This window comes from Pinus tabuliformis, chromosome 3_2, assembly GCF_031772625.1.
Source record: "Pinus tabuliformis cultivar Carrire ecotype Pingquan chromosome 3_2, CPIR1, whole genome shotgun sequence".
In the NCBI taxonomy this organism is placed as follows: domain Eukaryota; kingdom Viridiplantae; phylum Streptophyta; class Pinopsida; order Pinales; family Pinaceae; genus Pinus; species Pinus tabuliformis.
The window spans coordinates 641117776-641144122 of record NC_142302.1 but is presented as its reverse complement, the minus strand read 5'-3'; the positions used below and the strand labels follow the sequence as shown (position 1 = coordinate 641144122).

At 33.8% G+C, this 26347-nt stretch overlaps 1 pseudogene; it reads right to left on the bottom strand.

Annotated features, from left to right (window-relative positions):
• Window positions 1–1074: 1074 nt before the first annotated feature.
• LOC149182244 (uncharacterized) lies at window positions 1075–2406 on the bottom strand (annotated as a pseudogene).
• Between the last annotated feature and the right edge of the window lie 23941 nt (window positions 2407–26347).

The following is a 26347-nucleotide window of genomic DNA, read 5'->3' as shown; positions in this document are numbered from 1 at the left end:
ACTAATCCTACTTCTTTTGGCTTATCTTTAATGATACATCTCAAAATATTTACCCAAGTTTGGTTCAATGCATCTATTTTTCTATCAATCTAAGGGTTATACATTGAACTAAATTATAACTCTGCCTCCATATTTTGCCACAATGTTCACTGAAAAGACTTTAAAATCTCCTAACACAGTGGGTTATTAGGTGTCATGGTATCTAGAAGTCTTGCTCTTATTTTAAGATTCAACACTTGGGTGGTTAGTGAACATTGGTCATTAGTAACATCCTGTAGCTACATCACATTAGAGTTAAATATAGGTGTTCTATGCTTTGTCATAAAATTGAAAACGTCGATAATGTAATGTGGAATTGTGAAGTTAACAAATCATTTTGAGCTTGGATAGTGTTTTCTTTTTGTTTCTTCCTTCAATATAAAGAGCTATGAGGAGATATGGATGATGTAGTACCTAAGTTGGAATATATGGGATGTCATCAGATTGGAAACCATGTCTTTGTTATGAAGATGATGTTGCAGAGCAATGTTTGATAAGGAAAAATAATCAATTCAACCTAGATATGAAAATACTAATCCACACATATATATTGATTTATTATATTAAACATGATTCTTTGAATACATAACTAAAGGTATCATATATAAAAAATTAAGTGAATCATTGAATTCTAGAGGGCCCTCATCCAAGACCTTGTTTAGAAACTTCCTCTACTTCCCATCACCATATGAAGCTTAATTTTACAATGACTAAGTATTGATGTATGGCATAGTATACATCCCAAGGCTGATCACTTCATCAAATCAGGATATATGAATCCCGCCCATGCATATGACACTACATTGTGTATGCTAGTTGTGAATATAGACAAACATAACAGGTAAAAAGATCTATCTTCCTGACTAACTATTTATCTCAGGGATCAAGAAACACAATATATGAGAAAAAACCTAATTAAATATATTTATTATCAACCAATTCCATTCCTCAAGAGGTCAAAATATTTATTTTTTCTTTATATCAAATTTTTTATTTCACAATGAATAATTAAACTCCAAATCAGTGAAATATTTCTTACCCTTTATTTGCTTCATTGTCTCTACTGAAGTCAATATTGGGATCACAATCCAACAATAACGTCGGAACTTGGAGTTGACTTGTTTACATTAGAAGAAGCAAATTAGCATCATAAAATATATAGCAACATTAGAATGCAAGTTGATTATAAATATAACATATCAATATTTGGCTTACCTTCTAAATATTGGCATGTACATGCTCTCCTTACAAAATAAATGTGTGATCTTTGATCTAAGGATGTAGAAACCTATCAATATCAATAGGTAATTGGCTCATAGAAAAGAACCCATGACTGCCAAATTGAGAAGGGAAGAGCCGATTATCATTCTTTTTATGCAAACCTTTCAAATAATCTAATGACACATTATTTTCTTATGTTGTCTTTCGTAATTGAAAATGTCTATGGCATGTGTCTGGACTAATCCTCAAATAAAAAAATTCCTCTAGAACAAGCCCAAGTAAAATAGAAACAATTGGATCAAACTATGAATCATAGATGCTAAGCTCCATCCTATTCATCCATTTTTCGTCATGAAAAACTCGCACAAACACCTGGTATATTCAATACCAGTAAATTTGTTTCTAAATTCTTGTTTCTAATGCTAAAATGTCAACAACTGCACTAAAAGCAGACACTACAATACAAAGTGGATAGGAAAAAACAAAGAAATAAGTTAGAATGATTCTTAACAAGATAGATACACTACAACATTGATTTACTTGTAAATTTTTGTATCTATGACAATAATAAATTAGACTTGAACAATATATAATATAAAAACTAAGACTCTCAATTTACTGCACTCCATAAATGTATGAGATCCTATTGACATTTATACCAAAATGAGCCTCAAAACATACCATTCGATCACTGAAAACACTTCTTTCCATGAGTCATAGAGGATTTATGCCACCTGCAAACTCGCACTATTGTATCACCCTCAGTACAAAAACATAATTCTGAAATGTGTGGGAATGTCATTGAGGTTCAACATAGAAGGCATCCAATATATTGAAAATTTAAGGCCCAATATCTTGAAACATAGAAATAATCTCAAGAACCACCTCTATAAGGTCATGTAACTCAAGTGTCTCAATTGCAATCCTCTATATAAATGTGGTTTTCCCAAAACTAATATTACCTTCCACATAAAATTTGAGCCTCTTTTTTTGCATTTTAGTTCTCTCTCCATCATGCGAGGTTTCTTCTTCTAGATCTTCATCCACACTCTCCGTGATGTAAGAAATTATACTCTCTATGAGGTTCTTGTAGATTATTTGAATGGAACTGCGTAGAAATTTGGCCATCTTTTCACTACCATATCCAAGGAACTATACACATATTAAGAGGACAAGAATGTCGACCCGGTCTCAAAATGACTAGAGTTTGAGAAGAAATTTCATCCACTAACTATCTACAGTCTAATGTGTGAAAATAATATAAAGAGTAATAAATGAACTCATAACAGCCCATTACAAATTTATGTTGATTGGACAAACCTGTGTTGTTAGTGAAATTGAATAGAAGAAAATGTCAAACTACATCTTGGTTCCCTCACACTCACTTTACAACTTATGCTCCTACTAGCTCTGTTAATCATAAGAATTTCCATATATAAATTAGAAGCAAACAAGAACATACAATTTCATTCTATGTAAATAAAATGTCATGTTGAACAAATGAAAACACCTACTTTGTTAAGGAAAATAAAATGAGAATCAAAAATCAATCTACATATTGGTCCCATCACATTTTCTTTACCAGCAATGTTCCTGATGGTTCTAGGTACTCATAAAAATTTCCAAATATAAACTAGAGGCAAACAATAACATAAAATTGCGTTCTATGTAACTAAAATTCCATTTTTGCAGTCATTCCCATAACATTTTCTATATGGAAGCTACTTGAAATATCTAGAGATCTGTGTTGCATGTGGACCCATCCACACCCCCCCACACCACCAAAAAACACAAAAGTTTTGTACCTTCCATTCTAGTGGTTTGGGTACTTATGGAACACTAGGGAGGTAACATCCCCAAATTGTCGGAGACCTCATCAGGGAATTGGGGACTTTCTGACCATCCCCAACACATTCTAGCTAGATTTTCAGGACATTCATGACAAATTATAGGAATATTCCCGACAAATTTTAGGGATATTCTATCCATATATCTTCACTTTTGACAATGGACATTGATGATTGAACAATATTATCATTTTTCCCATCAATTGTTTTTTCTATTACACCAAATCTAAATTTACTATACAAGTTGTAGCTCAAAACACATTTTTTTTATGGTGGATTTTGATTTGAGTTTCTGGTGATTTAACTTTTGTCTTTTCGGCAAATACATTATAGCAAGAAAAACGTCCATGTAAAAATGTCAAGAAATGCAACATTTCAAAGGGCTAATCCTTGGGGTTATTGCTCTTCCTCTTCTTATTTTTTAATTCATTTGAGCTTTTACATATTGTGCATGTATTTACAAGAGTCATTTAAGTCCATTTCATCCACCATCCAAACCGTAAGCGTTGTGAAAAGTTTAATAATTAGTGAAAAAAAATAGATAGTAGTGACCCAGATTGGTTACAAATGTTTGAATAAATTCCTAGAAATCACCTTCTTAATATGAAATATGAATCTAATCTCATTACATAACCATAGTTGCTTTCAATACAATTGTAAAAATTGGAAGTACTATTGATAAGGGAATTATTTTTAAGTTTTAGCATAAGCATCATTAACAGGAAATTTGAGGAAGAAAAGTTGTTATAGAGACAGTTCTTTGTCTCATAGACCCTCCATGGATCTTATTGCAAATTGAAAATAGTTACAATTATGTTTCCTAAAACTAAATTTCATTTTTCTCACATATATAGGCCAGTAATGGAATGCCTCTCGGCCCTTTTTTTAAATTCTCGAGCTTTTTTTAGAACTAACAAGTGTGAGGGATGTTCAAAGTACTATAGTATCACCTACTATGCTTACAAGCAACTACAAATGTTTATAGTAAATTATTAATTTATAATATTTTGTTATTATTTTTATTACTATTATTGACGTTCCCAACCCACCATCCATTCAAAAAATTGAGGGTCCACTCTATCAATCCCATGGACACATCCCCATGTCTTTGCCATTTCCACATCCCAAAAACAATGCAACATAGCCGTAGATAGTTTGCAAGTTTTTTCCTGCCCAATTCCAAAAGTTAAATTTATTTTTCTATGTAGTTTTAATTATTTTACTTTTTATTTATGAATTATGGGTGCACCCTACAACTTCTAACCTCGATAAGGTGAGAAAAAAATAATGGAAAAAAATTAATAGTGTTTGTATTGTTTTCAAAGTTTTTGTTATTCCTATAGTCCTATGTCAAACTAGTTAATTTGCAATGCATTTATATAAACTTTTCATTTACGCATTAATTAAGTGGCATTTTTTAAACTTGTACTATTTCCTAATACCATGTGCACTTCTTGATTCGAGGTGGAAAGAATCACATTAAGTGGCAATGCTTTATTGTTGAATGGTTGTGTTTGTAGGGTGAAGTGCAGACCTTAAAAGAGTATGAATGGTAGCTATCCAATCCTCCTAGCCTGAACTGACCTATAATGATATTATACCACAACTTGATCCTATAAAGATTTACAATCGATTCGGTACCACAAAGATGACACCATAGTTCATGGTTTTACCATACAAATGATGACACAGCAACTCATATTCTAACTGAACTTATATCAAATACTGAACTAAGTCTTTGGTTGAAGTACTTTTTCCACTTAAAAAGCATCTGATACTGGCTAACAAGATGACAACTCATTCGGGAAGTCAATGGAATGTTAATCCACCACCAGTGTTCTATTCACTTTATTCTCTCAATATATTCCAATATGATTTGTTGAAGAAGGGCCATTTTAGAGTAATGAGGTATGCAAACTTCAGAAAATATTATCAGACTATGGAGCACATATTCTAATCTTCACTCTCCAAAAAATTATTAAATAATCTAGGGAGTAATATTCTAACATCTATTTTTATTTTGTTGACTTCATGAAGGCCTTTAAATATGTCCCAAGGTAATGGTTCTCTAAGAGCTCTTTGTAACATAAGAGTTTCCAAGACTCTTATCACTACTATTATGACACTCTACGAGACACTGACATAGTAGTTGGCCCTTCATAGAACATATGTGATCTCTTAGGATTCATCCAGAGAACTAGTGTAGTCAAGCATGGGTTCCCCTTCCCCCAACTTTATTTAGAGCCTATGTTGATGAGGTTGAGGAATTCCTTGACAAGAGTAACCTTCCATAAGACATATTCCTTCTACACATTGCCTTGGTCACATTGCTTCTCTTTTCCAATGATGTAGTCTGCATAGCCTCCTCCCTTGAGGGGGTTGTAAACATATTTAAAGGGTCTTGCATCATTTTGTAATTGTTGTAAGCTTGTGGTTAACATCAGTAAAGCTAAGGCCACGGTCTTCAATACTACAAAAGACACAATATCTAGGTTTTTTTCTTCTTTTGAGGGATCATGTTGCTGCTACGATCATTGTATTCACTTCTTGGAGGAGTCTCTACTTGGAGACTGGAGTCATTTCTAGCCTACTTGGATTCGCTAGAGACCATCGTTTCTTGGAAGTTAGAGACCATATGACATCATAGTTCACCAGAAACACTACAATTCATTGATTGAAATTGGGCCTTGGATGTTGGAGACCCTTGGACATTGGAGAGCCTAGAGGTCATTCTTCGATACATTATTGAAGCATGATAAATAGTAAATCCCAGCATGTGGCTAAGGGTAAATATCTTGGAATAAATAGGTGGATTTATGAGTTATATTTAACTCTTTGGCTTGTCATTGGGGATGATCTCTTTTAATGTATGGAAAAGATTTGGAAATAGGTTGCATGCATGTGCAAGTCAATGCACAACATATTAAATTAATGCCCAAGGGACACAAATGAACATTTTTTATGGCCAACAACTTATCATATAGCTTGATGTGTTTGATAAATCATTTGTCTAAGTTATTGGTACATGCATTAAAAACACAACTATCCACATTGTTTGACTTGAATAAACATGGTTTTTTGAAAGATGCTTATATTTTTGATAATTTGGTTGCATCCTAAAAGAATGTTGGAGAAGAAAACTAATGGATTATTCAGTTTTTATGTACAAGTTAATGATATGTAATGTCTAGTAGACTTTAAAGTCTGTCATTAGAAAACATGTGACTAGTCAATGGTTAGGTATTTAAACCACCATAACCATATATAGTGTTACAAATATTGAAATCTGATTTATAAAATAAGGGGAAAGAGTACTAAAAGCATGGTTGGCATCCTTCTTCAGGCACCCCACCTTATATATTATGCAATATTAATGTAACATTTATTATTCTCTCAAATCTACTAGCGTCTAGTATGCATGCACCCCAAAAATCAACATGGTGTCAGAGCAAACAAGCCAAACCTTCGAACATCTAGATGTTTGAGTAGAGCCTATGATATCTATGTGTTTATATGGGACCCACGAATATCTCGATGTTTGAAGTTGACCAAATGTTTTCATGACGAGAAAAGGAAAGTGTGAATCGATTAATGAAATCTATTTTTTAAAAGTTATTTGGAATGTTGAATTTGGAAGATAGACATATGAAGGTAGAAAGTTTTTTATAATGTAAAAACTTAGAAAAATATGTAAAGATCAAACTTGACAATAAATGATCAACGATTTCCATATTTAGCACCAGTTTTGATTTTCAAGAAAAAAATGACATCTAGTCCATTTCGAATGGCACTAAAAAAAAAAGAAATGTAAGGTAGCAGCATGCTCTGCACCCACATATTGACAGCCCATATATGAAAGCATACAAAAGTGTTGGAATCCAAACTAAGTCACATATTGTCGATTTGATTGAAGGAACAATAGTGATGCTTAGATTGAAGAATGAAAGCTAAAGTCTAAAGAAACATTATAACATAATTACATGAGGCTAGAGACAAATTCTAGAAATGTGTTGATAAAGTTAGAATTGGAGGAACATAAGCATACATGAATGTAGTGGGTTGCAAACAAAAATTTTGATTACAGAATAAAGATACCTGGTAAGGCACATAAATCCTGAATAAAATATACTAGAAATAAATATTTTACAGTAAACCTACAGAGAAAATTGAATGGCTACAGAAATCAAAGAATTCACACTAAACAATTGCTAAAAATGAACCATTTTTTTGAATAATTTTGTTTCAGTGAAAATAGGGCATACACAAGACTGCAAACATTGTTTTATAAAGACATATTGTGTGGTAGAAACAATAGAGATATTGCAATCCAAAATTGTTACAAACATCACAAAAGGAGAGAAAGTGCATACCCTATTGTTTAATAGAAATTGAACGCTATTGTAACCAACATAGTCACTATAGGAAAAACATACTTTCAAATTTTTTTGCATTTTCCTACCACAGGCATCTAAACATCTAGAGATTAGTTTCAATTATTTTAGATACCATGAGCACCAAAAGTGTGACCTAGATGCCATAAAACAAATGTGTGTATATGCATGGTTAGCCAAGTAGAAGGCATCAAACACATATGTCATGTTTTTACAAATTTTATGTTTGATGTTATATGGTTATTGTTGAGGTTGTGGATGAATGTGTTACAAAAATATGAAGATTAATTTCCTAGAATTCCTTTCTCTAGTCACAATAAATTATTTCCATGAAATGGTATGGTCCTTTAGATACAAATTAGATATAAATTAGGGGTATGATGTGCCTACATGCTATGTTGATCTAAATTTTGAATTAAGAGCATGGAGTTCTTCCTTTGAGCTTGAATATGTTATATTACAGCCATAGGTTGCAACATTAGAGTGTTGTTGCTTAGCATCGTTGTTTCTTAGTATTCCTCAATTGTTATTTGTGTGTTTAGGCAATTTACATATATGAGTAAATTTTTAAATGAAGTCGATGCCCGATTTATTAATGCCAGGGAGACTGTAAGTGTTGGAGGGTGGAATGCCATGTTGCGTTGAAGGTATGAAGATATTACCATTGACCATGGTGTGGTCAATCCATGATATTTGGAGTAGATACAAAACATATAAGTTGTCATTGTTTGTTAAGTTAGAATACCTAGAAGTAAATCGCATTTGAGATCTCATTAATGGTAATGGGTATTTACAATTGAGGAAGTATCTTGTGGGTATCTGAATTGTTTAAGTTATGTATTGAAACCTGAGTTGAATTCTAGAGGGATATCTAATGGGTCTTTAGCACCAAATTGCATCTTCAATATTAAAAAAATGCCTTTGAAGGAACTGTGTGAGTACATAGACATTGAGATTTTTTATATTATGTTTGTAATTACAAATATAAACAGAAACCTAGAAATTGGAGGGTCATGTATCATTTTGGTGTTCTAGAAATTAATATTGGGTTCAATTGAACAAAGGAGGTAAAATGTTGAGCTAATTACTAGTTTTCAAATCCCATAAGCATACCTTTATTTTGAAGAAGTTAAGATTCAACTTTGGAGATAAGTTGTAAGCTTTAATGGATCTAGGTATATTCTAGTTAAAATAGATAATGTGGTTTAAAATTGTAGACATTGAGATCAGACTTTGAGGATGAAACAAAGATATGATTTTATGTTCATGGTTACGAGAAATTTTGATTTCCTATAACAAAGTTTGAGGAAGGTCTTAGGTTAAGAATGAATGTTAGTATTATTTGTAGCCTATCAAAAAATTTATTGCATCACTCAAGCTCCTAAATTTGGGCATGATACAGTCCATTACACAAATAGTCAATGACTAAAAGAAAGTTGCAAGGAAAAAATATACTTTCTTACATTCCGACCCTAGAAAATATGAGGATAGTGAACATATCTGTAAAATAAGGAAATGAAAGATTCTTATTTGCACCTTATATTTTGATGAATTGTTGGTTGCATTCAAGACCTACATCACCATAATCATTAAATCGTCGAATATAGATAAAAAAATTTCCTTTCTCATATAAACCCTCGAAGTTTTTTACCAATAAGAACATAAATCATTTTTAATAAAAATGAATACCTTTGTGATGGCCAAGAGCTCTCCAGAGTCCAAATTCATACCCATGTAAACACGACCATAAGCTCCACACCCAATGAGCTCGCCCTTCCTCCACCTAATCATTGTTTCTCTCCTTAGGCGTTTCCCATGTAGACTCCATCTGGGGTTCGAAACCCATGAAATCTAGACATCACTTTGAAGGAATTTATTCTTTGGAATTTCCACGTAGATAAGCATAATGTAGTGCTCCATTGTGATGTTGTGAGCATTCAATTTCAAAGAATATGTAAAATTTGAAATTAAAATGTAAAAAAAATTATAATAGAAAAATTAAAAGATATAAATTACAATTGGGTTAAAGTTTTTATTTTTAATATGAAATTAAAGTACTTGCTATTTAATATTTTGGTTTTAAAAATCAACATTGGTATTCAAATCAATTTCCAAATGTTAATTACATGGAATTGGATTCAATGAATAGATTTTTAAAAAATGCATTTACAATTTTTTTTTATTAAAAAATATATTTTTAAAATTACAAATTATTAGAAATAAATAATGCTTGGTTCACATATACACCATGTGAGGAAGAAGCAGTGTTTATGGAAGTATAACTTTTCGTGAAATCTATAATAGCCTTTGAATCCCCTATCACTTGTAAGTTTAGATTTCTCAAGTGAAACCACTAATTTATATGTGTTAGGTAGTCATACTTTTGTTCCTATACTAAATTAGCCATTCATTTTAGCCATAGTTAGTTGTATTACTTATTAGTTAGTCACATATCTTAATACCATACTAAATTAGTCATTTATGTTAGTTTTTTTTAGTTGGGTTACTTAAGATTTCTCATTTTTGGTAGTATTTCATGTGGAAAAGCTACAATGACTAATGTTTTTAGTCACTAATTTCTCATTTTTTAGTAGTGAATATATTACCAAAATATGAATTTTATAGTTGGTAAGTGCCACTGGTTCCTCTTGCAACTTATTTTCATTAAATTTCCATAGATGTAGATTGGCACCCTATGCTTATTGATCCTAACGTTGGGAATACATTGGTACAAATATGACTAATAAAATCCATCTTCATCCCATATTCAAATAAATAAATTTTACATTAACTGTAAAACTTGGTCAAAGGGATTTTCCAAAGTTGTTGACATTTAGAAACTACAAAATTACATTGAAGAAATATTCTTTCAAGTGAATGCTATTTTCTCCAATGGTTGTTTCTACAAGATTTTCTATTGGTGTATCATAATATTTTAAGGAGATTGTGTTTTAATGCAAAATCACATTCAACCAAGTCTTTTTGCAATGGTATATCCTTCAATAATGTATGTTCTTAAGGCCTTTGAAATCACTCTTAGTTTTTAATGAGATTAGACAGTCTTAGTCCATCCCATAGGCATGAAGGCTTGGCTGATCTATTATTTTCTTCCTATACGTGAGATTGGGATTAAGAATGAGTATTTGAAACATTTTAGACTAAGAAATTTTTCTTTTCAACATATTTCATCCCTTGTTGTGGGAAGTTTTTTATTTTTTTTATTTTTCCGTTCTTGAACTAGAAAAATCAACTACTAGGGTGGGTTCGTACTTATGTGATATGGGGTTGATTATGAGCATTACCACAATAACCTCCAATTGTAACAATACAACCCCCAACATGAAATTAAAGGCTAGTTGTGGGTTTGAACTAATGACGTCGCTAGGAGTCACAAGGCGTTCCTCAAAATTGTACCCTTGCTTTAGAAAATTACTTTATATAGAATGAAGTTAAAATTAGAGTGTTAGATCAATAAGTATTTTTTAATATTTTGGTTTTGATTCTTTCAATATTTTATGCCAAATAATAAATAAGTATATGTAATAATAGGAATTAGTGTAAATAATGTAAATATGTTGATATGGATTCATAGTGTAGTGGTCAAGGGTAAGGCCCAAGTGGTGAATGTCTAGACTTATATTTTCGCTATATATGCTTTCTATATACCATGAGATACCTTTCCACAATATTCTCATAGAAAATGTAAATGTTATCTCAAAAATTAATGTAAAGGTGTGAGGTTGGAATCCCATGAATAGGGTGGATTTCCCCTCCCTTATGACTCCCTTAAACAAGGGGGCTACCCCTATTTCTACCACTAGTGCAATGTACAATGTGTGAAAAATTTCTTGTAAAGAATATAACACATACCCACAAAATTAACAAGAAATAGAATGTACAAATGAGAATAGAGGTGAAATTTGATGGCAAGACATACCCCTTAAACATATTACTTCTCATTTTCTATCTTAAGAGTTAATATATGAACTGAGTAATTTGATCTAGATGATAGATGATAGATGATAGTTTTGACTCCTACACAAACATTGAATAATATTGGAGGAAAGAAGATCCTTGAGATACTTTTGAGCATAGAAGGTAAAGCTCTTCATTGTGGTTGTGTGTGTTAATGAGGGGAATCCATGATTAGAATGGTTGTGGTGTCTCTTGGATAGTTTTGGGGTAAATAGTTTGGTTGAGCCTAAAATAAATTAGTTTGGGTGAGTAAATTGAGTTTCCTGGACTAATTTCCTTTACCTTATGACCCCATAGCTTATTAGTGGCATCAATGAAGTATTTCCTATGGTTGCGAGCAAATTTTTCACCAATAGGAAAATCCTAAGTGTGTCATCTCTATTATGGATTATCACTGATAATTTTTTTACTAAGATAATAAAATATTATGTACAAATTACATAATGGTGTTCATGGATGTAATATGTGTTGCATGCTTAAAATTTTCATTGTTATGTTGTATGCATTCATAATTTGAGGAATTTTAAGTTTATTGTTTTGAATTACTTTCTACATTAAATTTTATATATGAATGATGGTTACATTGATAGGATGTATGTCCTTGTAAATTATTTGAATTGCCTAAGCGTATTTCTATTTGAATTCATTTTATGCTTTTGGTATTAAGTGATGCACTTGAGAAGGATGGCATGGACTAGATCTAATTGAAATTATTTGTGTATAAAGTTGTTTAGCGTGTAAGACTAGCATTGAGTCAAATCCTTTTTGTGCATTTGAAATATTCATTTTGAACAATGGTTGGTACTTCCATTTGGTTGTTTACTTTGAAGGGCCCCTTCAAGTTAGGCCAATTGGTCATTGCTTAATTCAAATTATATCTTTGAATGTATTGGCAATCTCTTTTTATTATACTCCATAATATTATCTTCAAAGTGGTTTGACTAGAATTTTGTTGGGAAGAGGTTTAATGGCCTATTGGAACACTCGTTTGAGAGTCCTTGACGACATTTTTTTCAAAGGGCCCAATGACCTATTTTTCTAATTCAAGAAAATGATTAAATTAGTCTCAAAGATATATTTTGAAATGGCCCCATGGACATACCTTTAGAATAGGCATTTTCGAAAGAGGCTCAATGGAGGCTATCAAAGACATTTGAATGGCAATCTTTGAAGTTGCACCAAAAGCTTATTAGCAACATTCAAATGTTGTTCTTTTGAAATAGTCTAATGATTTGTTGGGAACGTTTGAATATTGTTCTTTTGAGTTGACTTGATTGTTTATTGGGATTGTTCACATCTTCATTAGGGACATTCAAATGTTTTTCTTCTAAGCTAGTTTGATAATTTATTAAGAACATTTGAATATTATTCTTTTGAGTATACCTCATGGGTTGTTTCAATTATTCCTCTTTCAAGAATGTTAATTGAAGGTAATCAAAATATGTTCTTCTGAGTTGGCACATTGGCTTATTACGAGTGCTCAAATATTTTCCTTTTAAAAATGGCTGATGGAAATCTTCTAAGAAGTTTGATGGGCTTATTTTTTTCTCTAAATGTGGATTTATAGGATTAGCCCAGTGGTTTATGATGGATAATTGAATTATAATTTATCAAGTTGGCGTGATGGATGTATTAGGAGTAATCAAAATATGTCGTTCCAAATTGGCCCAGTGATGTACTAGGGGAATTAGAAAAATTGTTCTTTTGAAAAGGTCTAAAATTATGTTGGGTGAATATTTTGAAAGCTACCAATGGCCATATGTGAAAAGATCCTGATGGCAAGATCATTTGAAGGGTAGGATATATTTGGAATGATGTCCAATTGATATCTTTAAAATATAGCTAATACAGTATATGAAATAGTAAATAGTCACCATAAATGGATGCATATGCATGTTCCTTTTTAATATAAAAGCAAGGTGATATTCCAATCATCCTGTTGAGTATATATGAATGTGTTCTTTCAAATGAATGGTAATGTAAAGAATATTTGAAGAGGAAAAAATGATTTGGTGGAACCTTAGACATAAAGCCAATCAAAAATGACAAAATAAACAAAATAAAGAAAAAAATTAAAAGGCCTACTCTTGTCAACATTACCTTGGGAAGGGAAATAGGAAGCCCTATAAGTGTAGTTATACTAATGTCTATATTCTCTTGTGGTTGAAAAATTATTTAGTTTAATGTTGGAAGGATTGGAACCTCCAAACTTGTGGTACTGTGACAATTTGAGCTATTTAGATTCTTTTCCTTGTGATGAATATTTTAATATACGTCATTTACATTTTAGTGTGAAATGATATGTACATAGAAAATTCAAGAAAAACACTATCATATTTGATCCAAAAATGCTATACTATCCTTGTATATCTAGATTACCATCACATAAATATTTATTATCTCATTTATTTTACATTTGTTTTATAAGTACACATGAAATATTGTGTGTGTGTGTGTGTGTGTGTGTGTGTGTGTGTGTGTGTGTGTGTGTGTGTGTGTGTGTGTGTGTGTGTGTGTGTGTGTGTTGTGTGTGTGTGTGTTGTGTGTGTGTGTGTTAAATCTACATGCATATCCACTTACATTTACAAGATACATATACATCCACTTGTCTGCATGGTATGTGCATATTCCCATACCATATAGATATAAACCAATGTGCATGCATTCTGTGCATATGGATCGCTTCGTGCTTGAGTAACTCACACTATCTGCCATGCCGAAGTAACTCTCACTCTCACTCTATTTGAAAATTAAAGTTCAAACTCAGACCTTGGAAAGTAAAGTAAGAGCACTCTATTAGAAAACTCAAGTTCGAATTTAAAATTTGGAGAGAAAAGTCAGAATAAAGATCCAACATAGGTGCATCATAATATACATGTCCATCGTTCTCACGGCCTCTTCCATCAAGCTAGTAATTTTTCAAAGATTCAATCTCACTTTGTAGCTTCCCCGCAAATTTCAACCATGCATATTTAAACAACTTTGTCATATCCCCAAAGAATATACTACTCTTAAACAAAGTTCCTTCTTTGGTAATATCACAACTTGTTTGATGAGTGCCTAGTTGAACTTTCTGAGGCAAACCTCAAATCCATTACCATTGTGGAGGTGTTATATTCCAGCCTTACATTAAAATACAATGGATGGTGTACAATTACATGCATTTATTTCTTTCTTCTCAAACATGTGTACAAGTATTTATATTTCTTTCTTTTAGTTCATACATAATGTCTTCTTAAGAAACTTAAAGTAGTTACATTACTACCTATGGGAACAACCAAACTATTCCACAAGTATGATAAAGAGAACAAAAAACTTGATGCACTTATATTCATCCAAATTATCAATATCCATAGATAATAGTAGACTTACCATATTATTCATGATATTCATATGTTGTCTCATCTACTATGCATCCTTTATCCTCGGTATATACAATATTTCCAATGGGAACAAATTGTTCACGAGGGACTTAGATTAATTCAAAGCCCCTAAATTGTTCCACAAATCCTTTGTTTTATCTCACCCAAAATAATTTAGTAATGTTGAATCTAAGAGACACAAACATATTATTCTCTTTTCCTTTCAATCCAACATGGCTCATTCTTATATTGAAAACCTTATCGGTGCAAAACCTAGACCCAAGGTCATCCACTGATCTTTGTCCACCAAAAAATATTCCATTTTTACTTCCATAACTAAAAAATATACCCATTAAAATTCCCAATCTCTATCTTTGAATTGCTTGTCATTTTCTCTCACAATAAGAATCACTTCTACATATCTCCCACTATAACAGGGCCTACCATAGGCCCGAGCCAAATACCTTAGCCACATATTTATCTCCTTGAAGCCAAAAATACTCCAATACCAAATGTAGGGTTCAACCCTAAATTTTAAAATTGTAAATGAATCCTTGATAAATTAGAAAAGATGCAAAAATAAATGCACACACTAACACAAATATTTTTATCCTAGAAATTCAAACTTGAAAAAAACTAAGATTTTCTTAATATATATTATTTTGTATAATATTACAATAAAATATATATCCCTTGGTATCCATAAACATCAATACATTTACCTTTTTGATTAGAATACAACCATAATTCCTTGAGAAAAACTACAAAACCATGGTATAAATAACCATGTGTTGCAAAACTACTTTTAACAAAAAAACGTGTCCTAGAAACCAAAAAACATTGATGCAAGAACAAATGACAATTTTTTTAGGGGGGCACTGGCCCTAAACTTCCCTAAAGGGGAACTCACAACCCCTTGAAAACTCCTTAAGAAGGGTGGAATACACGTCCCCCCACCTATGAGCCCCCTACTACTATCGGTGCAAAGTACAATGAGTGAGGATAGTTGTGCAAAGAATATAAAACATACCCAAAAAAAATTAAAGAGAGATGGAAGGTACAAATGAGCATAGAGGCCAAGTTTAATAGCAAGATATACCAGCAATTCATGTATATTATTGATGATATCTATCTCAAGGGTTGAGATATGACTTGATCAAGTTGATCTAGATTAAAAATTATAGGTTGGATTCCTTCTACATAGACATTGAGTGGTATTAAGCGAAGAATATTCTCGATGGATTTTTAAGCATATAAGGGGAGATATTCCTTGTGATTGTGTGGTTTGTGTAGGGAGTTCCATGATTAGATTGGTTGGGGTGTTTCTTGGAGATTTGTGGGGTAAATATTTTTGTTAAACCTAAAATAAATTAGGTTGGTTTAGTAACTTGAGTTTCCTAGACTAATTTCCTTTACCTTATGACCTCACATCTTATTCATGACATTGACATAGATTTTCCTATGGTATGGTAGAAAATTTTTTACAGAAAGGAAAATTCCTTATACTAGTATGTTTGAAAGATGTGTGTACCATTGCTATTATGAATTCTTGTTGATTTTTTTTATTAAGCTAATAATTGGGCATCTATGAATTAAGTAATGGCGTTCATTGATGTAATATGCATTGTATGCCTAGATTTTCCATTATTAGGTTGCATGCCTTCATAATTTGAATGTTTCAAAGTTTATTGTTTTGAATTACATTTTGCCTTCAATTTTATATATGTGCAATGGTTTCATTTATAGGATGTATGTCCTTGTAAATTATTTGTATCGCCTGAGAGTATTTTTGTTTGAATCCAAGTTATGCCTTTGGTATTATGTGGTTCACATGAGATGGATGGCATGCACTAGATATAATTAAATTGGTTTGAATATAAAGTTATTTAGCATGCAAGACAAGCATTGAGTCCAATCCTTTTTGTTCATTTAAAATATTGATTTTGAATAGTGGTTGCTATAGGCATTCATTTTTTTCTTTGAAGGCTTCCTTCAAGTTAGGCCAATTGATCATTGTTTAATTCAAATTATTTCTTTGAATGGATTGAAATCCATTTTTAATGTGTGCCATAGTATAATCTTCAAAGTGTTTGACTATAATTTTGCTGGAAATAGATTTAATGGTCTATTAGGACAATCTTCTAGGAGTCCTTGATGACATTTTTTTAAGGAATATACCTATACTCTCATAATCAGTTAGAAATTGAACTTAGTTTGAATCCCTTAACCCCACTCTTGTGTGCAACAAGGTATTTGAATCTATGTTTTGACACTAATGAAATTTCAATCACCTTGAATCATATTTTTAGATCTCTCTTTCCACTAGCAAGAAAAACAACAAGCCTAATCAACCCCCTAATCCCACTCTTGTGTGTAACAAGGTATTACCATTGCCTGCCAAATTATTTTCACAGTTGATTTTACTAAATCAACATTTCTTTGGAAGGTTTTGTTTACCAACGAAAGCTTTAAATGAAGGAAAATTAATATACATGTAATCTATAAAGTATGTAGGTAGATATAAAATTTGAATCTTTCATTGTTATTCAAGATTAGTTTGGTAGATTATTTTTTTTCTTCTTAAAAGAGTATTAAATTATTTTCAATACAAGACAGATTTCACATAAAAAATTGTTTGTGAATGATGAAGTATCATTCCATATCATATCAAATTAAGAGACAATACTCTTGCTAGTTGTCTACTAAGAAAAAATAATTAAAGCTTGAGATCAAATGTCTTTATGAATTATGAAGTATTATAATATATTATTGAGGCATGAATTTTGTAGCTGGTAAGAGTTACTAGCTCCTTTTGAAACTTCTTTTCAATAACTTTCCATAGATATAGATTGGCACATATATGCTTATTGATCCTAATTTTGAGCATACATTAGTACAACTATGACTAATTATATCCATCTTGATCCTATATTCAAAGAAATTAATTTTACATTAATTGTAAAACTTGTTCAAAAGTATTTTCAAGTGATCTTTAGAAACTACAAAATCACATTGAAGAAATATTCTTTCAAGTGAATGATTTTTTCTCCAATGGTTGTTTTCGCCAGAATTTTTATTAGTGTATCATAATATTTTAGGGAGACTGTGTTTTAATGAAAACCACATTCGTACAACGCTTTTTGTAATGATATAACCTTCAATGATGTATGTTCTTAAGGCCTTTGAAATCGTTTTAAATGAGGTTGGACAGTCTTAGTCCATCCTAGAGGCATGTTGGGTTACATGATCTCAAATGCCTTGGACTCTAGAAATCCCTTCTAACGATTGGATATTTTCCCTCTATCCAATAACCTTTATTTTCTCATACCATTTTCTTTATTTTTTTTTTGGATGGGACTCCCTAGGTTAACCTTCACTTCATATTAGGTGGTGAAGTCATTATGGTTGGATTGATTTAATTTTTGGCCTTTAATAAACTTATTATATGGAATATTGAGATCATGCTTGGCATTAGCTTAAGGTAATGTTTATTTCACATTAATAAGCGTAGTTGAAATTAATGATGGGGAAAGTTTTAATTTGATCGCATTAAGTTTCAAAGGGGATGATCATTCTCTCTAGGAAATAAGACGAAGACACATTGAGCAAGAGTCTAGAAATCCCTGGTTGAGGAAGAAGAATATACAACCTAGAGTTCGGAGGTGATAATTATTCCTCGAGAAATACTCAAGAAAGGAAGAGCCTATACATGAATAATAGAAGACAAAGAAAGGATAGAAAGAAGAAGATTAAAGAAGGAACAGAAAGAAGAAGATTAAATAAATTTGAAGCATGTGAAGTAGTAGAGATAAGAAGGAAAGGCACAAAAAAAATGATAAAAAGGAAAACAAAGGAAGATATCTGACAAATTGAAGAAGATAGTAGATTAGAAGAGACTACGAAATGAAGGCCAAGAACAACAAAACAATAGAACCCAAGTTGAAATTAAATTTTTGTTTGCAAAATTTTCACTTATAAGTGTATAGGCCTAGCAAAGACTTAAACCATCTAGCATTTCTATAATTCCCAATTTAGTCATTTAAATGAAGGGTTTTATAACCCATTATGATCATATTATTCAAAGAAACCATGGAGGCATTTTTAATTATGATTATATAAATTTGAAAATTAATATTGAGTTATGGTTGTGAAGAATCTAATTTTCCCTTGTCTAGAATTATTCACTTAGTACTATATTTAATGTAATCATCTAATTTTTTAATCCATGTTTGATGAAACAAAGCCAATTTTAATGTTTAAATCCTCTGAAACTTTGTGGGTAATACTTTTAGTAAATTTTGGTAATTAAAATTTAATGCACATATATAATTAAAGCCTTAAACTCGTAGAAGCCTTATGAATTTTAATGCGTCGTAAAAGGATAATTTGTAGGGAGTTATGTTTCTTTCTTGATGTTATTTTTCCAAAAACTATTTATGTTATTTAATGATTGAATTTACATTTAACCAATCTAGATCCATGTTAATTGTGGATCTACCTAGAATCAAGAGGGATCAAATCTCTTTTCACTCAAAAATGGGTTTGCATCTTGATAGGTTTAATTATAATTATTTATTTTATATTTCATTTTTGTTTTATTTTATTTTATTTTGATATATTTAAAATGTTTACAGGACATTACATTACATTGCAACATCTCTACCTTACTTACTGGGGTGGAGAGCTTGTCTTGGCACAACATACTTCATAACATGGTGATTACCAATTGAATTGGGGCATGATTTTAATTAAGTTTAGAAATAATATAATTTATAGTTTTTATGTGATGTATTTTGTTTGCTAAATATTATTTTTGTAAATTAATATAAATTATAATATATTAATACTAGCTTATGTTCGAAAATTAATATAACAAATGAAGTTGACATTTATATTTTTTCCTGACATTTGAAAAAAGTTGACATACAATCTCACATTATTTTTGGGCATGGAACCCCCCCAAGGCATGTTTTGGGGCTCAAAGCCCAAGTTTTGACCCAATATTGTTGTAAAGACTCCGCGAATTGTGGGCGCGGAGCGCGAAATGTATGATAGAGTCACAGGCTTGTCCACCCTAGTTTTGTAATGTAATGTTGACCTACCGGACCATGGGATTGTATAAATAGAGTGAGGCTTAGGACGGAGCAGCAAGGAAGCGAGAAGAGAGGATAGAGTCAAAGTGACTGAGTGTGTCTTGGGTCGTAGAGTAGGAGAAGGCTCTACAGCTGAGTGCGCAGAGGCCTAATAGTCTGCAGGTTGGTGCGTGGACTTCTGCAGCTGAGTGCACAGGGCAGAGTCGAGTATGTAACCAAGGAAGAAAATAATAAAGAGAAGGTTTATCATAATTTTTTTCATATGTTCTTGGGTTAATGCATGTTTGTTATAAATTACAAATGTATTGTTTATTTACCACGCGCACCTATATGAATGATTTATATTGCTAAGTATAACTTAACGCATACAAATAGGCTAAGTTAATCAACTAACAACGAAATACTAGTAAGGACTTGGGTAATAACAACATTTGGCCCCCATGTAGGGTTGCGTGAAGAAAACATCTCAGGGTGCGAGGTACGGCAAAAGTGCATGTAGCGATGTGCACGCAGGGTCAAACCGCAGACCTCTTGAACTCATCAAACATCTCTAGGGTACGGAAACCTAGTTCTAGCACCCTCCCATACTACTTCTGGGTGAGATCTCAATCCGTGCTCCACGGACTATTGCCGAAAGGGCCAATAGTACCGAGATTTGTTTGACTAAATCACCTATGAACTTGGGTCAGGCCCCAATAAGCCAACAAATGGTTCCATTGCCAAGACCGGGAACTGTATAAGAGATGTTTGATGTAGTGTAATTGGAATCTGACAAAGAAATAAATTGAAGGGTGGTTGGACAGAAAGATTCACGAGTTCGTGGCACAGGAAAATAGGAATCCGCTAGTATCTAAGGAAAATTGGTTATAGCACTACTTATATACGAAAATCCAAAAAATTTCTTTGCATCCTTCCCCTCTGAGTTGTACGAGTGGATCGCGAAGCTAGCAGACAGTAAGGGAAGGTGTAGGCTTGATAGACCTATTGTGTGGACTCCAGAGTTGGTGCGCAGACTAGAAGCATCGGAAGATAATATTTCACACGCTGTGGACTTTTGGCTCGATCCAATTATAGGAGGATTTATCACCGAGTTCACAGTAGATACGTCAATCAACTATAGCAAGGCAGAACGATGCTTCCTCAAAGGACTACGAGTGGGAGGATCTACAGAAATGAAGTAGCATAGAATTAGAGACTAGTCCCTTGCTTTCACCTCTACGGGAGAGCAAGGAGGAGCTCGTGAAAGTTTCACCAAGAAGTGTGATCAGTCTAATAAGATAGTGAATTCCATGCATACCACCCCCACCTACACCACCACTAGTTTCACCATCTTCACCCCCATCTTCGCCCACACCACCTCCTCCACCACCACAGTTCAATATGGCAAGTGCAATAAAGTTGTCGGTGTTCAAAGGAGTACGGAATGAAGATCCGGACCAATTTTGGTTCATATTAAAGAGTAAGACACATTGAGTAAGAGTCTAGAAATCCCTGGTTGAGGAAGAAGAATATACAACCTAGAGTTCGGAGGTGATAATTATTCCTTGAGAAATACTCAAGAAAGGAAGAGCTTGTACATGAAGAATAGAATACAAAGAAAGGATAGAAAGAAGAAGATTAAAGAAGGAACAAAAAGAAGAAGATTAAATAAATTTGAAGCATGTGAAGTAGTAGAGATAAGAAGGAAAGGCACAAAAAAAATGATAAAAAGGAAAACAAAGGAAGATATCTGACAAATTGAAGAAGATAGTAGATTAGAAGAGACTATGAAACGAAGGCCAAGAACAACAAAACAATAGAACCCAAGTTGAAATTAAATTTTTGTTTGCAAAATTTTCACTTATAAGTGTATAGGCCTAGCTAAGACTTAAACCATCTAGCATTTCTATAATTCCCAATTTATTCATTTAAATGAAGGGTTTTATAACCCATTATGATCATATTATTCAAAGAAACCATGGAGGCATTTTTAATTATGATTATATAAATTTGAAAATTAATATTGAGTTATGGTTGTGAAGAATCTAATTTTTCCTTGTCTAGAATTATTCACCTAGTACTATATTTAATGTAATCATCTAATTTTTTAATCCATGTTTGATGAAGCAAAGCCAATTTTAATGTTTAAATCCTCTGAAACTTTGTGGGTAATACTTTTAGTAAATTTTGGTAACTAAAATTTAATGCACATATATAATTAAAGCCTTAAACTCATAGAAGCCTTATAAATTTTAATGTGTCGTAAAAGGATAATTTGTAGGGAGTTATGTTTCTTTCTTGATGTTATTTTTCCAAAAACTATTTATGTTATTTAATGATTTAATTTACATTTAACCAATCTAGATCCATGTTAATTGTGGATCTACCTACAATCAAGAGGGATCAAATCTCTTTTCACTCAAAAATGGGTTTGCACCTTGATAGGTTTAATTATAATTATTCATTTTATATTTTATTTTTATTTTATTTCGATATATTTAAAATGTTTACAGGACATTACATTACATTGCAACATCTCTACCTTACTTACTGGGGTGGAGAGCTTGTCTTGGCACAATATACTTCATAACATGGTGATTACCAATTGAATTGGGGCATGATTTTAATTAAGTTTAGAAATAATATAATTTATAGTTTTTATGTGATGTCTTTTGTTTGCTAAATATTATTTTTATAAATTAATATAAATTATAATATATTAATACTAGTTTATGTTCGAAAATTAATATAACAAATGAAGTTGGCATTTATTTTTTTTCCTGACATTTGAAAAAAGTTGACATACAATCTTACATTATTGTTGGGCATGGAATCCCCCCAAGGCATGTTTTGGGCTCAAAGCCCAAGTTTTGACCCAATATTGTTGTAAAGACTCCGCGAATTGTGGGTGCGGAGCATGAAACGTATGATAGAGTCACAGGGTTGTCCGCCCTAGTTTTGTAATGTAATGTTGATCTATCGGACCATGGGATTGTATAAATAGAGCGAGGCTTAGGATGGAGCAGCAAGGAAGCGAGAAGAGAGGATAGAGTCAAAGTGACTGAGTGTGTCTTGGGTCATAGAGTAGGAGAAGGCTCTGCAGCTGAGTGCGCAGAGGCCTAATAGTCTGCAGCTGGCTGCGTGGACCCCTGCAGCTGAGTGCACAGGGCAGAGCCGAGTATGTAACCGAGGAAGAAAATAATAAAGAGAAGGTTTATCATAATTTTTTGCATATGTTCTTGGGTTAATGCATGTTTGTTATAAATTACAAATGTATTGTTTATTTACCACGCGCACCTGTATGAATGATTTATATTGCTAAGTATAACTTAACGCATACAAATAGGCTAAGTATAACTTAACGCATACAAATAGGCTAAGTTAATCAACTAACTGTGAAATACTAGTAAGGACTTGGGTAATAACAACGTTTGGCCCCCATGTAGGGTTGCGCGAAGACAACATCTCAGGGTGCGAGGTACAGCAAAAGTGCATGTAGCGATGTGCATGTAGGGTCAAACTGCAGACATCTTGAACTCATCAAACATCTCTAGGGTACGGGAACCTAGTTCTAGCACCCTCCCATACTACTCTGAGGTGAGACCTCAGTCCGTGCTCCACGGACTATTGCCGAAAGGGCCAATAGTACCGATATTTGTTTGACTAAATCACCTATGAACCTGGGTCAGGCCCCAATAAGACAACAAATGGTTCCATCGCCAAGACCGAGATCTGCATAAGAGATGTTTGATGTAGTGTCATTGGAATCTGGCAAAGAAATAAATTGAAGGGTGGCTGGACAGAAACATTCACGAGTTCGTGGCGTAGGAAAATAGGAATCCGCTAGTATCTAAGGAAAAGTGGTTATAGCGCTACTTATATACGGAAATCCACAAAATTTTCTTTGCATCCTTCCCCTCTTAGTTGTATGAGTGGATCGCGAAGCTAGCAGATAGTCAGGGAAGGTGTAGGCTCGATAGACCTATTGTGTGGACTCCAGAGTTGGTGCGCAGACTAGAAGCATCAGAAGATAATATTGCACACGCTGTGGACCATTAGCTCGATCCAACTATAGGAGGATTTATCACTGAGTTCACAGTAGATACGTCAATCAACTATAGCAAGGCAGAACGACGCTTCCTCAAAGGACCACGAGTGGGAGGATCTACAAAAATGAATGTAGCAGAGAATTAGAGACTAGTCCCTTGATTTCACCTCTACGGGAGAGCAAGGAGGAGCTCGCGAAAGTTTCACCAAGAAGTGTGATCAGTCTAATAAGACAGTGAATTCCGTGCATACCACCCCACCTACACCACCACTAGTTTCACCATCTTCACCCCCATCTTCGCCCACACCACCTCCTCCACCACCACAGTTCAATATGGAAAGTGCAATAAAGTTGTCGGTGTTCAAAGGAGTAGGGAATGAAGATCTGGACCAATTTTGGTTCATAGTAAAGGCTGTATGGGAAGCGCAAGGAGTCACGGATGATATTATAAAGAAGGCCACATTGGTTAGCACCTTGCAGGATTGCACACTGACGTGGTACATTAAGCATTCCAATGGCAATCCAAATGCAGGGATTGCAAATATCCAACCTGTGCTAAATAGGGAATTTAGCAGGCCAAAATCAGAGACACAGTCGATTATCGGATTTAAGGAAATCGCGATGCTTCCAAGTGAGATCCCTTGGGAGCTGGATCAGAGAGTGAAGTGTATGATTCATGAAGCCAGCATGACCTTGACGGATGGGCAACACCGCACATGGTTTGTAGCATCGCTAACGTCGCATCTAAGGAATGCATTGTCACAACAGAAGCTTTCAACTCAGGCCGAGCCTTTGGAGATTGCAATGAGACTGCACAGGACCCCGATACAAGGTCCAATAGATCCACGCACAGTTGAAAAACTTGTGTCTTGAGATGAAAATCTTGAAACAAGATAGGATATCTCACTCAGAAGTGTGCAAGGAGGTATGGTGCATAAAGAGCAAAGGCCAGGGACATGACAAGGACCATTGTCCAGTCTTCGCGAACTACCTAGTGGGAAGAGGCCCAATGCCATTGAGACCAAAGGCACAAGTAGGACCGAGCGCGGTGCCTGCATTATGGTGCGTGATTTGTCATATAGGAGGGAAGCATGCTACAGATAACTGTCATCTGTTATAGAAGTATATGCAGACGTCCTAGTAGTTGTTCTGTAATTTCTGCAGGTCAGTAGGCCACGATGAGCATACCTATAGAAGTTATGAACCGATGATGGATTGAACTCCTACCTACATAGTTCAGACTGAAACATGAGGCCTCGATCAAAATGCAGGGATGGCGTGCACTGGATTTCAGTGGCGTGGAGGAGGTCGAGATGGAATGGGACCAGGAAGGGGTTGATGATGGCTGATTTGTTACAATTGCAGAGGGACAGGGCACTATGCCCGCAATTGTACTAATTCAACGAGAGCATCATGTTTATATCTTACGTAGTTTGATCATGAGATGGAGGACTGCCCCACATGGATAGCGAGGTTGCACGATAAAGGAACACTCCAACCTCCCCTGACTCAGAACCTACAAATGATGAGGTGTGAGCACCGCAAGGAGGACCAGAATGTAAACATTGTGCTCCGAAGTGGTATCAGGACAGTAGATAACAAGGGCAGGTAGCTCGAAGAGAGTGCCTAGGTTTGCAAGGCTCCAACAAAGGAACCTGAGTTCGATTTGGAGCACGCGAAGGAGACATTCATGGAAGCTAAGAAGAGCTTCACGAAGGCCTCCACTTCAAATAGCAAATACAAACTAGAACCAGAGATGGACCCATCAATGCTCACTACCTTTCTAGAGACATGCATGAAGTTGTTGCACGACAGCAAAGCGGTGAAGGGGCTACAAGAACTCATCACTAGATGTGTGGGACTCGAAGAATTGTGCATAGTCTAGAATCTCAAAAAGCATGCAACTTGAACAGGAAGGGAGATCAGATTGACTGCGCAAGTCGGGGAATATGAAATGGATCAAATGATTTTGGATATAGGATCAGACGCAAATGTTCTGCCAAAGCAGACATAGGAGCGCATGGGTAGGCCTGCATTGCAATGGTCTCCTATTTATTTGCGAATGGAAAACCATCCAAAGATCATATCGATTGGAAGATTGTAGGGAATAACAGTAGATATCGAAGGTGCAAGCGCGCTTGCAGATTTCGAAGTGATAGAGATTGTTGATAACAGCAATCCCTATCCCGCACTACTGGGAGTAAATTGGGCCACTGATATGAATGGAGTGATAAATCTAAAGAAGCGCAAGATGATTTTTGAGAAAAAGTCACCGCGCGTAGTGGTAACCCTAGACCCTGCGGAGGGATTGCGCTACATAGAGCCAGTGCGCGACTGCGACAGTGATGACGATATGGACTATATCTACAAGATAACTGCTTAGGAGTAGGAT